This window comes from Scleropages formosus, chromosome 16 (assembly GCF_900964775.1).
Source record: "Scleropages formosus chromosome 16, fSclFor1.1, whole genome shotgun sequence".
NCBI lineage: Eukaryota > Metazoa > Chordata > Actinopteri > Osteoglossiformes > Osteoglossidae > Scleropages > Scleropages formosus.
In genome coordinates, this window is record NC_041821.1 from 21,549,292 (window position 1) to 21,564,451 (window position 15,160).

At 43.0% G+C, this 15,160-nt stretch overlaps 1 protein-coding gene across 3 annotated transcripts in view; it reads left to right on the forward strand.

The window, feature by feature from the left end:
* The first annotated feature begins 633 nt into the window (after positions 1 to 633).
* LOC108933786 (ras and Rab interactor 2-like) overlaps positions 634 to 15,160 on the forward strand; it is a 47,923-nt gene continuing 33,396 nt past the window's right edge. For 2 of the 3 annotated variants that reach the window (XM_018751109.2, XM_018751111.1), the window contains exon 1: positions 2,443 to 2,624. The gene's annotated coding sequence lies outside the window, so the exon portion shown is untranslated. Of the gene's footprint in view, positions 688 to 2,442; positions 2,625 to 15,160 lie in introns of those variants that run through there. The other variant, XM_018751110.2, reaches the window with a different exon arrangement.

The window sequence follows — 15,160 nt, forward strand, 5'->3', positions numbered from 1 at the left end:
GGGTACTACAGCCAGAGGTGGGATTCAAACCTGCAATCTTTGGGTCCAAAGACAGCAGTTCCAACCACTATGCGACCCACTATCCGCAATTCAGCGTAAGCACCTTGAGCAAGGGTACTGCAGCAGGAGGGGGTTGGACAGGAACCCTTCAAGTTATGCGGCTACACCACTACGCCACCTGCTGGCCCTCAGGGATACTGACACCAGTGCTGCTACTGTATTAATAACAATAGTAGGAGCGATGAAGAGGAACGATAAAGGAGGCGGTTGTGATTGGTCAGCGCTGCGATGCGTGACCATTAGGGACCAAAAGAGGCGAAGCAGAAGTGAAATTACTGGAACAAGTTTCGAAATGACTGAAGGAAGGAAAGAGTTTCCCCCCCAGTTGCCGCATGGTCCAGAACTGGCCCTGGGGTCACAATCAAATCACATCTCGACGCGAAGGGACTCTGGAGCGCTGTCGCGGTCGCACCTGCTGAGTGAAGGAACGCGAGCGGACCGCAGCAGCGGCTCCTTCTTTTTCTGCCGCGGACAATGATGACTCAGCGGGAGATCATGTGGCTCCTCGTTGAGGTGCTGAAGGAGCAGCAGAGGCTGCGCTCGGCTATCCAAAGCCTGCAGAGCAGGATGCGGGAGCGGGAGCGGGAAGCTGTGGGCGCGGCCGCGCGCGGAGTCTGCGGAGGAAGGGTGAGCTCCCCGCTAAGAGCAGCTGCTCGTTCGCAATGCGAACTCGGCGCATTCACGACGCCTGCGGTGTAACACACACACAGTGCTTCGTGGGCTGTGTCTCGCCACGTCCGAGATGACAGCGACCCCCCACAACGACAAGGCCGTACGCGGCGCATCTCCTCTCGTTCGCGGTGTATTAAAGTACTAAGCGCTACTTCGCGGACTCTTCAGCCCGAGGAGACGCGCACTGTCAGATCGCTAATGGACTTTTTTTTTTTTTTTACACGAATTCGTTTACTCAAGTTATAGGTTTACATTTAAAGTCATTTTTCTAAGGAATCGTGCATAACTCAGTTCATCCCGGTGGTAGCGGTACCAAACCACGGTGTGTGCGCTCTGTGTGTGTGTTGGGGGGGGCGCGGAGCTCATGATTCATGAACCGAAATAAACGGAGAACGCGACCTATGCTGTCCTTTACTCTGTGATCGGTGTATTTCTCGTGTTTTCACCACATTTTGCATTAGGGTGTGTGTGTCCTGTACTATTGTGCGCTTGGTAGGAATTCTGTGCTACTGATACCTTTTCTAATGGTAACTCGATGTGATTCTGTGTAACCTTTCTTTACCATGGTGTCGCCTGATATTAATTTCCGTTCCCTCTCCGTAGGCTCATATTAGTATTATGTTGCTGAGGTTAAGCTAGTATTGTGACATTTATAATAAGAAGGATATTATTTTTCCCCTTATACATGTTGAGTTTCTGTGTTAAGTATTAGGCTTCTACAGCGGGGCCCTCCTGGATGGGAACACACAACCTTCAGCTTGTTTGTGTCTTTAAACACTATGCCTCCTGCTGCCCAAAATTTGGTAGTGCTGCAGTGAAGTTGTGCTCGGTGTCTTTCACTGATGTGGTACCGTTTGTCATCTTTTTGGGTTGTACTTGGCTTGAATTTACAGTTTTCATCTTCCGTTGTGTTGCATGAATATAAATGAAGATCTGAACCTCCCTGAAAGCGGAAATCGGTGAAACGCTAAGAATCCATTGTCAGTTTAATTTGTAGTTTTCTTGTTTCGTGATTTATTTGATTACTTTGTGTTAAAATATTGGCAAAGTCCCTTTGCTGTTGGAAATGCAGCAGGTGTAGTGAAAAGTGCCAGCTTGCTGTGAAAGAGCCCAGGTCTGAATCCCCCCTCCTCCTCCTGTAGTCCCCTTGTGGAACAACAGCATCTAAATAAATAAATGCAGCTGAATATTATGCAGCTCCTTTGCTTAAACACTCCCTAAATGGTTCTTAACTCAATCACTTTAAATACCCAGTGACGTAACAACTTGTCACGTGTTGGGGATCGAAAACAGTACTGTAATACTCAGTGGAGTTGACACAAATATGAGGGTACATTGAGATTTGCTTGAACATGGGCGGTCACATCCTTCACCCCAATGTGAAATAATACTATTCCCCACTCTTAAGAGCATTTCATTTGTTGCATTTCCATTTTATTTACTTCATCATTCTCCATTAGGCTATTAGCTATGATTAGGCAAGTCTGCCCGGTTCTTTGGAGTGACATCATTGTGTAGCCATGCCTGGCGTGACTTCCACTTGAAAACACACACTTCTTTGTTGACATGGAAGGCTTTTGTAAGAAACAGACACCAGATGAGGAAAACAAAGTTATTCCCAAAAACGACTCCTCTGCAGGACATTCCATAGGCGGTCACGTGACGCTCCGCGCGCCGAGCCTCTTCGGTTCTGCTCGAGCCCTCCTCGCTGGGACTGCAGCTCGCGCTGGAGGTCCGGCGCTGCAGAGACGTCGGAGTTTCTTCGGCAGAAAACTGCGGAACGTACAGCGCGTTTGTGTGCAACAAATGGCCGAGTGCATTAAGAGAGCTTAATGTCCTCTGAGAATGTTTAGCTAGGGGTCTTTGAGGATTCTTGGGAGCCATCGGGACAGGTTAGTTCCCCCCTTTGTTCAGCTCTTCTACAGAGCAAACGCTGCACATGAGCTCGTGCACGACGCTGTGACTGTCGCGCGCGGCTTCACGTATCAGCTCATTCGCAGCGCTGCGCTTCTTCAGCTGGTGCTGTTGGTCCACTTCATACCTTTTTTTTTTTAAAAAAAAAAAAAAAAAACTTTTTATGGATATCTTTATATTGAAATGTTTTTTTTTTTCTTCTAGAAGTAGAAAAAACCCTTTCATTCATGTATTTGTTTGTTTGTTCAGCTGGCGCTTGCTTGGTTGGTCAGTGAGTTTAGGAGTCGTCTGACGAGAATCCACAGGATCATGTTGTAACGCTCAGTATCAGTCTGCGGGATAGTCACCTGTTTTTGTTATTGTCATTATTAGTCATTTGCGAATTATTATAAGTGAACGTGTTATTTAATTAAGAGCTAGTATGTGAGAGTGATGGACAGACCTGCAGTACCACTTCTGAACCAAACAAAACTGCCAGCTAACTTAGTGTTGGAAAAATCATGGAGCGCAAACAGCAGACGGGGGCTTTTTTTCATCGTTTTTCCTGATGAAAACCCCTGTACTTATATACCATGCTTGCTGTCAGTAGATTAGTCGTGTGCAAAGTGGATATGGAGCTGGATAAAAACTTCCTGTAACTTAGGTAAGTCCTAACAAACATTGCAGGGGTCTCGTGTATGATAAACGTACCTGTCGGTGTGTACTTTGGCTCAGAGATTGGAGTGAAATTGCATATAAACAGGAAACAGGTGGTAACTGAAATAGTTTGCTTACTTCCTCTAAACAGGTTAGGCCTCAATAACATACAGCCAACATTGATACTCCTGATGGGATATGAGTGACAGTCATTTCCCAGCCTAAGCTTTAGTCCTGCAATCTATTTCAGTGAATAAATAAACAATAAAGTGGACTGGTTGATGTAAGTGGATTTCAATATGTGTACCACTGTCACATACAAGTTTAGAAACTGGCATGAATGATGATAACATGTTATGCAGTACATGCTGGCAAAGCCTTAGTATTTAGCAGGGAAGTGCTGTAGTTATCAGGAACGTGTAGTGAATAAGAGGTTCTTACTCCAGCCTTGCACAAGAGTTTGTACTTCATAGTAGTTAATCATAATTTAGAGTGACATTGGGGAGAAGGGAACAAACCGGCACTACTCTATGCTTCAACTCGTTGTGTTTTTCACCTTTGCATTAAGGACTCAAGTGTAAGTTAAGTGACAAAGTCAAAGGATAGACAGGTAAGATACAGAACACAGTATTTCCTGTAAATTGGAATATGTGTATTGATACAATTTACTTTATAGACTTTTTTCCCCTCTCCTGTATGTTCTCTCAGTTTAGTGTTCTATGCCAGCTGCAGATGTTGTGGCAAGCATGAAGAACAACTGGAAATAATTATTTTCTCTAAGAAATAGGAGGATATCGTAATTGCTTGAATTGTGTAGCAGATGTATTAGAGTACAAAATTGCATCTGTTTACGTCAGACCTCAGCGGGTCATGGAGTTCTTTCTGGTGAAGTAGTGGAGTATAATTTGTACTCCAGACAGTAACAATGTTTGCTTCAACTCTTGGGTGTGAGGGGTTGGAATAAAATTTGAATTTCAAATTAAACACACCTCAACACTTTTCTCACTGAAGGTATGGTGGCTTGGCGTTGAATTTTTAACACACAAACACACACTGGCTGAACCCGCTTGTCCCAAGTGGGCTCACGGTGAACCAGAACCTAACCCGATGACACAGGGCATAAGGGTGAAGGGGGAGGGGACATACCCAGGACGGGACACCAGTCCATTGCCACCGCGCCCCCCTGAATTTTTAACCCATTGTGTAAATAGCCCATACTGGGTAGTTATTTTAGTTGCATTATATCTTGGGGCTAAGGGGGTGCGGTGGCGCAGTGGGTTGGACCGCAGTCCTGCTCTCCGGTGGGTCTGGGGTTCGAGTCCCGCTTGGGGTGCCTTGCGACGGACTGGCGTCCCATCCTGGGTGTGTCCCCTCCCCCTCTGGCCTTACGCCCTGTGTTACCGGGTTGGCTCCGGTTCCCCGTGACCCCATATGGGACAAGCGGTTCTGAAAGTGTGTGTGTGTGTGTGTGTGTGTGTGTGTGTGTAATATATATATATCTTGGGGACAACGGGTGACCTAGTGGCTGCTGCCTTCCACTTAGGAAGCGCCCATGTTTGAATCTCCACTCCTGCTGTATTACCCTTGATCAGTGTACTTGTCCTGAATTGATACAGTAAAAAGTACCCAGCTGTGTATGGATACATCATTGTAAGCAGATTAACACTGTAAATTGCTTTGGAGAAAGCAGATGAGTAAATAAATCTGAATGCCTTGTATTTCATGTTTGACAATATATAGATAAGGGGCCACAGGCAAATATTATTGTTATTAATAATAACAATTTTTCACCAGAATCATCAAAAATCATGTTTAATGTACACATGGGGTGTAACATCTTGTACTTTTTGTCTTGAATGTAATGGTAAATATTATCACTATTTACCAAAATATAAATCTTTGGTAACTAGAATAATTCCTTAATTAAGATTTGGCGCTCATAACGCAGCTACAGCTGTCCAGTTTAAATGTTATGCTTTAATGGAAGTAATAAACAGTTTACCAGTTTTTTTCACCTCCTCTCTTTAAAGCACAATTATTTGCAAAGTTGCTGAGGCCATGTAATGTTTTTGCAGACCTTTCTTCTTTGTTTTTTGTTTCTTTAAGATAAATTTATTAAATTTTTAATTAAAATATTGTTTATCCATCCATTCATTATCAATAGCTGCTTGTCCATTGCAGATTTGTGGTGGTTCGTAGCCTTCCCTGGGAGCACTGTGTGTGCACATCGGACAGGACACCAGCAGCATCCATTCTTAAATTAATTAACCTGGTAAATGTATAATGAATATTTAAATTAATGGTAAGGTTGTAGTTGACTGCTTTGTAAAAATCACAAATGTCAACAAATGGTCTTTTTTGGTTTAAAGAGGATTTAGCACATGAAAATTAAATCGCAGACATTACGGCAAGAGTTGTTGACCACAGGTGGGTCAGAATTTTGCATACTAAGCTCCTTGCCGGTTCATGGCTTATGGCTGGAATTGACTCATTGTGCTTGGCAGCTCAGTATGAGAATTGTGGAGCTTTTGTTGTTTGCCCAAAGTGATTCACATTTAGTGAGGTCTGTTTTTTGTAAAGGAATAATCCAAATTCTATCCAGAAGGAGCACTTGGAATATCTTGAAAATCTCTTCAATATGGAGCTCTGTCTGAATTCTTGCTTTTTTTTGTTGTTGTTGTTGTTGTTGTTGTTGTTGTTGTTGTTCGTCTGTTTTAAAATGTAACTCAAAAAATACGTTTGTCTCTGAAATAGTTTTTTGGAATGCAGGTATTTTTGACACTTTGCTTAACTCTGTATACAAGCAATTTTTATCCTACTTGTGTAATTGAATTTACAAAGATTTTAAAGAGTTTGTTTTAAAGTCTTAGTAGTGGAGTTAGTGGATAAAAACAGCAAGCAGAAAAGACTCCTTTCTGGTGGCTGAGATCTATAGTGAGAATCTAGCACATGTAAAACAGATAAGAAAAATGTTGCTGTAATTATTTATTTGGTTTAAGATGATTATTGCATTTAGTAAATTTGTTATACTTGTCTGAGGTTGTCACATTTAGGAACAACTTAATTTGACTAAATATGGTATGTATTTTTTTAAGTGTTATATTTTTCAAATACTGTACCCAGTTTTACATGAATCTATGTAAGCTTTATACGTTTCCAGTTTTTGCTTTTCCTACCAGTGTTGTCGTCAGCACAGATTTGAGCTTCAAATTGATAGTGGCAAACCCTCAAACCAGCAGGAATGTTGGAAACCTCTCTTCACTTAGGTGATATTTCCAATGATAGGATCAACAGTTTCCTTACCACTATGCCATAAACACATTGGTGGAATCTGTTAAAACAATTTTGAGCAGAGGGAAATGGGCTTTGGAATTAGAAACAGAAAAGCACATAGATGCTAAACCTTTAGTCAGAAGATTGGAGTTTGTGGTGATAGATGCCGCTTAACCTATTTAAATAGCCAGGTTTTGTTTTTCCCTGTTTGTCATCCAGTTCCAAGTATTGTCCACAGTGTGAAAGTATGGTTGGTTCTTTTGCATGTTGCTGCTCTGTTAGGGTTTAATCTGATCTAGTACTGTAATCTGGTCTAGTTTTTGCTGTTTTGGCTTTTGGATGGAGAGATTATTTCTAACCCAAAATCTTTTGTTTTTGAGTGCTGGACCAAGTGTTTGTCAAAACTAACTGGTAGTTGCACAGATTTGTCTCAACTTGTAGGAGGCCCCTCCAGATGGAAAGACCAACATGTCCTGTCTTGTCTCTGCTCCTCTTAATTTTTCTTCATCATTTTGTTCATCCTCAAGCTGACTGTTTAGCTGAAAGTGTTTGAAGAGATCCCACATATTTCTGTCTGAAATGCTAATGTCTCTTACCAGAACTTTAATCACTTCATACCTCTGTGCAACCTATGTGCCCATTGAGGAGTAGCTGGTCACTTTTGTTTCACATAGCTCTGAATTTCAATTGTTTGTATTCAATAGACCTTTGTCTGTGAGCCCAAGTCCACTCTCCACTAGGGCTAGTACTTCCATGTGAAGTAAAGACGGTTTAGAAAGAATGCAAGTGACTGCTCAAGAAATCTTTTTTTCTTTTTGCCCAGTGCAGTTTTGACCATACATGTTCCCTTGGCTCTTGGCATTTGCTTGTTTAAATATTTGCAGGGACCTCTGTGTATCTCTCAGTGGAATTGTGGACATGTATACTAAGGTACCTCCATTTACCTAATAACATCTGGATATTTTTCACTATCGATTCAGGGTAAGTACCTTGATCAAGTGCACAGGAACAGAGATTTGAACCCGAGTCACTCCGTTGACTACACTGTCTGCAGTGTATTAGATGGAATTGTTGTTGTGGTTACACCAAACCCTTGATCATTTACTGTTATGTTTCTTTGTTGAAACACATTCATCTCTACTACATTTCCACTTGACAGAAGGTCCAGTTGCATAATTTACAGTTTGAAAAAATTCTTAACTCTGTGCCATATTAAATTGTACAGTTGCAGGTTGGTAACGTATACTTTCTGTTTTAAAAAAATTGTTTGCTCTGTTTGGTAACATCACGATAGGGAAGTAATTAAATGTTTATTTGTTTCTGATTATGAGCCAGACGGGATGTTTAAAACTGTTCACCAAACATCTGAGATTTGTTTGTCAAGCTGAACACGTCACTCTACTATGTTAATGGCTTGTACAGCAATTTCAGGAAAAACTTAATGTCTGTTTTTGCACAACCGGAAGGACCAGCTGATTCTTGGCTTTATCTGGGAGTCGGTCACTGGCGCCAGATGACTTGTCTGGGTCAAGAAGCTGAAAAGTAATTTAAAGGTGTGTTGTGATATGCTAGTGATCTGTCCACCACATAGGGTATAACTAGCATTGCTGTCTTCATTACTCCTGCTTTAGCTGCATAAAATCTATTGGGAAGCAAATGGCAGCTCTGTTGAGAATTAACCAGTGTAGTTAAATAAAATTTATAAAAGGCATAAAAGGCTTGCTGTCCTCTGAATACTTCCGATTCTCAGTGCCCCACATAAAAAGCAGTAGTACAGTTCTGTTGATGAGACTTGTGTATATTTTTTATTCATTATAACCTCTTTGGCTAGCTAAAATCTGCCAAGAATTGATGTGGTGCTTAATATTTGCTTATATTTTTCATTCAGTATACAAAGTGCATTTTTCAGCTTATGCAGAGCTTTAGATACAGACACAGGATTATAGAAGCACAGCTTGCTTCTTTGGTATTGCCATTTTGCTGGAACCATAACTGTTTATAAAACTGTGAATCTGACCAGGAGAAACAGGGATGATTATGGCAGTTGGTGTGATGCTAATATATGGAGCTTTTTGGACATCATGAGAGAAGTGGGTCTGAAAGAGATCCATCTTAAATGCTGCGATGGATTCAGCAGTTCTGAGGTTGAGAAGGAGCTCAATTCGTCTCTTTGGAGTCATAAAGAGAACCTAGAGACTTTCAGCTTTGGACCTCTTGTGAGTGACGCCAGCAAGTGGCTAGAGGAGCACATGTGATAGTGTTGGGGAAATGATTAATAGAACAAGAGAGCTCTTCTATTAACCTCCCTGGTCTGAAGCCACTTGAGCACTGTATCTGTTGTCTAATTTTCACTTCCTGGTAAGCTTGATTGCTTTTGTCTCCTGCCATATGTGAGAAAGTGATGGATGAAGACTTACATTTTGATATCACTTATTTTAGCTGCTGCGCTATGCTGGTGGGGACAGCTGCTAGTGTAACGTTAGAGTTACTCCCTTTGGATCTTAGTCGCAGGTTTGAACCCCGCCTCAGGCTGTAGTACCCATGAGCAATGTACTGACCCTAAATTGCTCCAGTAAACTTACTCAGCTATATGAATGAGTAAATAATTGTAAGCTTGTAACTGTAATAACTAATAACTGTAACCTTAACATTGTAAGTCGCTTTGGAGAAAAACGTCAGCTAAATGAATTAATGTAATGCTGTTGCAAGTGGCATGGTGGTGCAGCAGGTAACTCTGGTGCCTCACAGAGTCCGAAGTGTACGTTCAGGCACTTCTTTGAATCCTGCTCAGAGTGTGGCGTTTGCAATCCAAAGACACATGCTGAGGAAGGCGATAGTAAACCACTTCTATACCATTCCTTGCCATAATAACCGTGCAGGGGGTCACCATGCGTCAAATTTGACTTGACATCACTTATCGTACCCTGCACTTGTGCTGTTGCAGGCATGAGAGGTTCTGCTTGTATTTCAGGGTTTCCACTGATCTGCTATCGGTCATGAACTGCACCATGGCTACAAATCCAAGCATGACCCTTAGTTATGGGACCTGTGGCCAAACCACCTCCCTCACCACAGTGGTGTGCAGCAGTCTTGAGCATTTCCCCCTTGGATCTCCTCACATGTTGAGTTTGTGAAGCCCCAGCAGTTTGCTACTCTCGGAGGGGAAAAGCCTCAAAACATGGGGCGAATGTTGTAGGGCACATGTTATTTGAAGGTAGTGAGTGAAAACTTCTGGTGCTCTATTCTAGTCTGCTGTTCTTGATGGAGTAGAGATATCCAGATTTGGTTTGGGGGGATGGATGTGGGTGTTGTAGAAAATGAGTATTACCAGTCTTTTAGTAACACTGCTGGCTTTCATGTGGCCTAGAGGGCAGAAGGCATTGATGCAAAAGATGTTCTAATGCTGTCATTTGTCATCAAATCTTCCCTTCACTGATTCCAATCTTACTGTGTTTATCATACTGTGATCAAAACCACACTAAGAGTAACTGGTGCCTACTTGGGCAGCTGTGATGTCTTGAGCACTAGTTTTATGTGCCCTGTACATTGAAAGAAAAGACCCTTATGTGCCTATATGGTGGTCTGAAAGTGAACTATGTGTTTTAGGAGAAAAGGCAGTCAGGGGGATGTGTAGGGAGGGGAGCCTGTAGAAAGTGCATGTATGGAGGACACATAGGGGGTGTGTATAGGGAGGGCAGTGAAAGGTGGAACTATAGCTACGGAAGTGCCTCTCAGTCTGAAAGGGTACAACCATTTTAACATGAGATCCAAAATAAAAAGTTTCCAAAAATGCCCCCACCCCCTTTGATTTGTCAGTTGGCTTGCTGTGCAACATCTCAAGCCCTCCTGAACTGGGTGTAGCTTTTTATTTCTCCCTTTCTTTCCCCTGTAGCATTTTCTGTGTTTTCTCTTGGCGTGAACCGGCAGTAATTCATCTGTTGAAGATCAGAATGGAATTTAGTCACTTTGAGCGTCCGTGACGATGTCAGAAAACAATGTCAAAACCACGGACTCGGCCTGTTCCGTTGATTTGAAAAGAGTCAAAGCGGTATAGTCAACTCCCTGGCATTAGTTCCACTGAATAAATCAGCTGGAACCCCTAAACTTCCAGCTTCACAAAGGCCAACAGTTTTCTTGGCTTCGCTTTGTCTGTTCGCAGCTTCGCAGTGCAGATGGTGGTGTTTTTCATACTTTTGGTCAGCCAGCAGCTTGCACTATATGGACCGCTCCAGCGGGTGCTGCAGTCGGACGCCTGTGCTGAAGTTTATGAAGACTGAGTTGTCTGACATTTTGCTGCCCGAAACGCGGTCGTCAAAAGCATGTGGCACCCAAGCTTTCCTATCTGTAACTAGTAGTCACCCGCATTTTGTAACCATCCAGTGATTACAAAAAAGTCTGGCGGTGTTGGGAACTAGTTAATGTAACACGTAGTAGTGCTTGACTTTAGAAGTGTTTTTCTCTTCTTGACTCTGTTTCCCATTTACATTACAGCTACATTTATTAATTTAACAGACTTACAGTGAGTACTACTGTGTTATTTAGTTGATATCTTTTCACCCAAAGTGACTTAGAATGCTAGATACAGTAGTACACCACCTAGCAACAGAGAACACAGCATTATTTCAGGCATTTTGTTTGTCACTACTTCTGTTTTATCAGCTGGTATTTACCATTTTCATAGAAGTTGACACGTTTAAATATTTTCTTACAGCTGGGTTCTTGGCCAGAGTAATTGGAGTAATATTTCACTATTTCAGACATTTAACGATTTTGCTCACAACAGAAATTCTTCTGCAAGGAGTTGGCCTCGTGTCTTTCTTTTTCACCCTCCTGGTTCTCCAAACTAAAGCAGTGGTGCCTCTTTGTGGTCTTTGGGGTTGTGGTAGTTAAGGTTGAGGCTTTAAGGGGTGGGACACCCTGGTTCAGTGCTAGATCACAGTTGGGTTGCCTACCCAACACTGTACAATTGCTGAGTGATGTGAGACAGAGAAGGAGAGTGGTTCCACAACCTTTCATTTCCTCCCAAACCTCCACACTCTGGTGGTAGTATTGTTGGGTGAGCAGGAAGCAGGGTAGGGTGGAGTAAGAAATGGTTTACTACAGCCTGCTTCCTGTAGCTGTTGAATAGGGTGTCACACCACTATGGAAAATATTTATCATTGTGCACATGGGGCGAACATGCGAATTCCACACACGCGGAGCAGGATTCGAACCTATGCATTAAAGTGCAGTAGGAGGTAGATATGCACACGTTAACTGTCCAAGGAACTTCCAACTCAGTGTCTCTTCAGTGCTTCGTTTCTCTCGCACATTTGTCCAGTAGCCCTTTTGTTGTAGTTTTATACCTTTTGTCTCTCAGCGAGACAGTTAGTCTGACCACACCCAGGTGTGAACACACTGGTGTCATCATTGTCTAGGCTTTGCGCCACACACAGCGTTGAAGCTTTTGGAGCCCAGTGTCAAATCCCTAAGGCTCATTGGTTTACCAGCCTGGATTCTTAACCGCAATTCCTTGTTTTTATACCCATCTCACTAACTGCCCTGTGTCTGTGACCTGGATCGCTCACCCTATTGCTGACATGCAGTTTTGGAGGGACCTGCATAGGACTGCGGAGTTCTGTCCTGTTCAGCACCCCGTCTGTGTCTGGGACTTCAGTCTGCAAAAGAAACAATTTTCCTTCGTTAAATGGAGTTCTTTCTTCCTTCTGCTCCTCTTAATGTGTCTGGAGTGCTGTTATGATGACTTTTACATGGGCGGGGAAACCAAATCGGCTCGCCCTGTGCCCCCTCTTCAGTTGTGGAATGGAAATGAGGCTCTGCGGTGACGGCTGGCACTTGCATTAGAAATGAAGCAGAGGTTACCTCTATTTTAGGCATGTTTTCTTAGCCGATGGGTTTTGAAAATGTTGCTTTATTGCTATTAAAATCCCAAGTGAGCATATGGCCAAGCAAATGGGTAATTGCAGGCAGGAAGAAAATAAACAAGATGAGGTAGACCTTCTTCTTTTTTTTTTTTTTTAAATAAAAATGAAAAACAGTATGTAGCAATAAACAGAATGATGTTGGTCCAGCCCCAGTTGTATGGTTACCTGGGTGCTCTCTCCAGGTCTGATGATGGATGGTGGACAGGATTCATCTGGATACACCGTCACTCTTGGCACAGTGGAACACCGGCCCCCTGAGCGCAGTGAACACCACCATGCCAGATTACGTAGTTGCGGTTAAATGCTATGGTTCAGTAAATGTTCCCATTCACTTCTTATGGACCATGGAACCCTTCACTTTTTGCTGGGCGTTTTGGACATGGCATGCAGAATAATGTCACATATGTGACGTAGGGCTTATCTTCGACAGAAATATGTGGATCCCTCAGCTTCAGTTCATATTTTCCTGAATATCAAAAAAGATGTTCAGAAAAGCTGTCGCCAGGAGAGAAGTTACTTTCTTGCTGCAGTCCTCTTGCATTTTAAAGCAACCTTCTTGGTCTAGATTGTCCCTTATTAATAACCTCTTGTCCGTTGTAGGGTCATAGCAGTCTGGAGCCTATCCAGCCCAGTCCATCACAGGGCAATTACACACACGTGTAAACACACACTCGTTCACTAATACATACCATCACTGACTGAGGGCAGTTCAGAGCCACCAGTTCACCACATGTCCATGAAAACATGAAGCACATGTCTTTAGACTGTAGGAGGAAACCACTTGGATAGTTGGTAGCATAGTGGTTAGACCAGTTTCCTCATGGACCAAAAGGTTGCATGTTCAAATCTCACCTCCAGCTGTAGTACCTTTCAGCAACATACCCTAAAATTGCTCTGGTAAAATCAACCAGTTAATTATAAATGGGTAAATAATTGTAGGTAAATTAACATTTTAAGGCGCTTTGGCAAAAATCATTAGCTAAATGAATAATCGTAAATGTAAACCAGAGATGGGGGGGGGGGGGCACGGTGGTGAAGTGAGTTTGGCCTTTGCCTGCTCTCTGGTGGGTCTGGGGTTCAAGTCCTGCTTGGGGTGCCTTACGACGGACCAGCATCCCATCCTAGGTGTGTCTCCTCCCCCTCCAGCCTTGTGCCCTGTGCTGCCGGGTTAGGCTCCGGCTCGCCTCAACCCCAGTGGAAGTAAGCGGTTTCTGTGTGTGTGTGTGTGTGTGTGTGTGTGTGTGTGTGTGTGTGTGTGTGAGAGAGAGAGAACCAGAGCACCTGGCGGAGACCCCTGCAAACACAATTAAAATATGAAAATTCCATAGAGATTGAATCAGGTTTGAATCCACATCTAAGTAAACAACCCAGGGGCTGTGAGGAACCAGCGCTACCAGCTGTGGCACCATGCAACCCATTTTTCTTCCTTTTAACTACATATATATCAAACTGATATGTTCATTATATCCAAGAACTTAGTGTCCTCATGTAGTTAGTCATTGGTCTTAGTGTTCAAAAAGGATCATTACTGAGCCCAGTGTTTGTGGTGATGTGGAAGATGACATGATGTTATCAAAGATCAGATTAGGAATGTACATTATGTGCCTGGCTCCAGAAACTTTGTTTAAAAAAAAAAAAAAAAAAAACTTGAGTTCACTATGATTTGTGCATCTTCTGATGCTCAATGGTCCAACAGCTTGTGCAGTTTTCTCAAGCTGTGTTTTCCATAATAATAAAGTATAATTTTAGGTGTGTAGCTGTATACAGTGTCCCGTTCTTCTCTTAACAAGGGGAAGATAGCCCTGTTCCTGGAGGGCATCTCTTTACCTTACCTTTTAATGTCTTAATTGTAGTAAGTAGTTTGATAGCAGGTTGTAATTAAAATGTTTCTCTGAAGCCTTCTAGATTCCAGGTCCCGCACCAGAAGTGCTCTGTTCCCATTTTGTTCTGTTTTCCTCATGACCCTCTTTAGACACACTTGTTTTTCAGGAATTTTGGGTGCTTACTCTTTCCTTGCCACATTATTAATTCCCTCCAGATGTGCAGTGTTTTCTTCCTTTCCACGAGAACGGAGTTCTCCAGGTCTGGTTTCTCCGCATCCCAGAAGAGGCAAGCTCAGAGCGTGAGTCGCCTCGGGGGCGAGCCAAGGAAGCACAGCACTGTCACGCAACCTGTAGGCCCACAGTCAGGTTTGCCCCCGATTGCAACCACATGCCCTCTGTCTAATTTCTATTGCTCTTTAAAGCCTCACTGCTTCCAGCTAATTGTAGGGCTTTTTTTAATAGAAAACTGCAGTTCATCAACATCAAAAAAAAAAAATCGAAGAAATTCAGAACACGTTGGTATGGTCGGCATTCAGAAGGGAAGGAAAACAACATTTTTCTGTTTATGCCAAAAGGGTGTTGAACTGGTCTCCTCCCAGGAACCTCTTCCTGGTGCTTCTGAGGAGCTGTTGCTCAACAGTCACATGCTCCCAGGCCGGTATTTGGGGACCCCAGAAAACCTGGCAGCGTCCTCTAAGAACACGAATAGACAGAAAAACAAGTTCAGGGTTTCCTGTTCAGACACACAGACCCACTCCTCACAAAAGCTGTCCCGTCTGCTTCTTTTGAAGGGTCTGTTTGTTCTGTGTCGACAAATGATCTTGTTTTCCCCCACTGTTTTGTTTTTTGTGTGGCTCA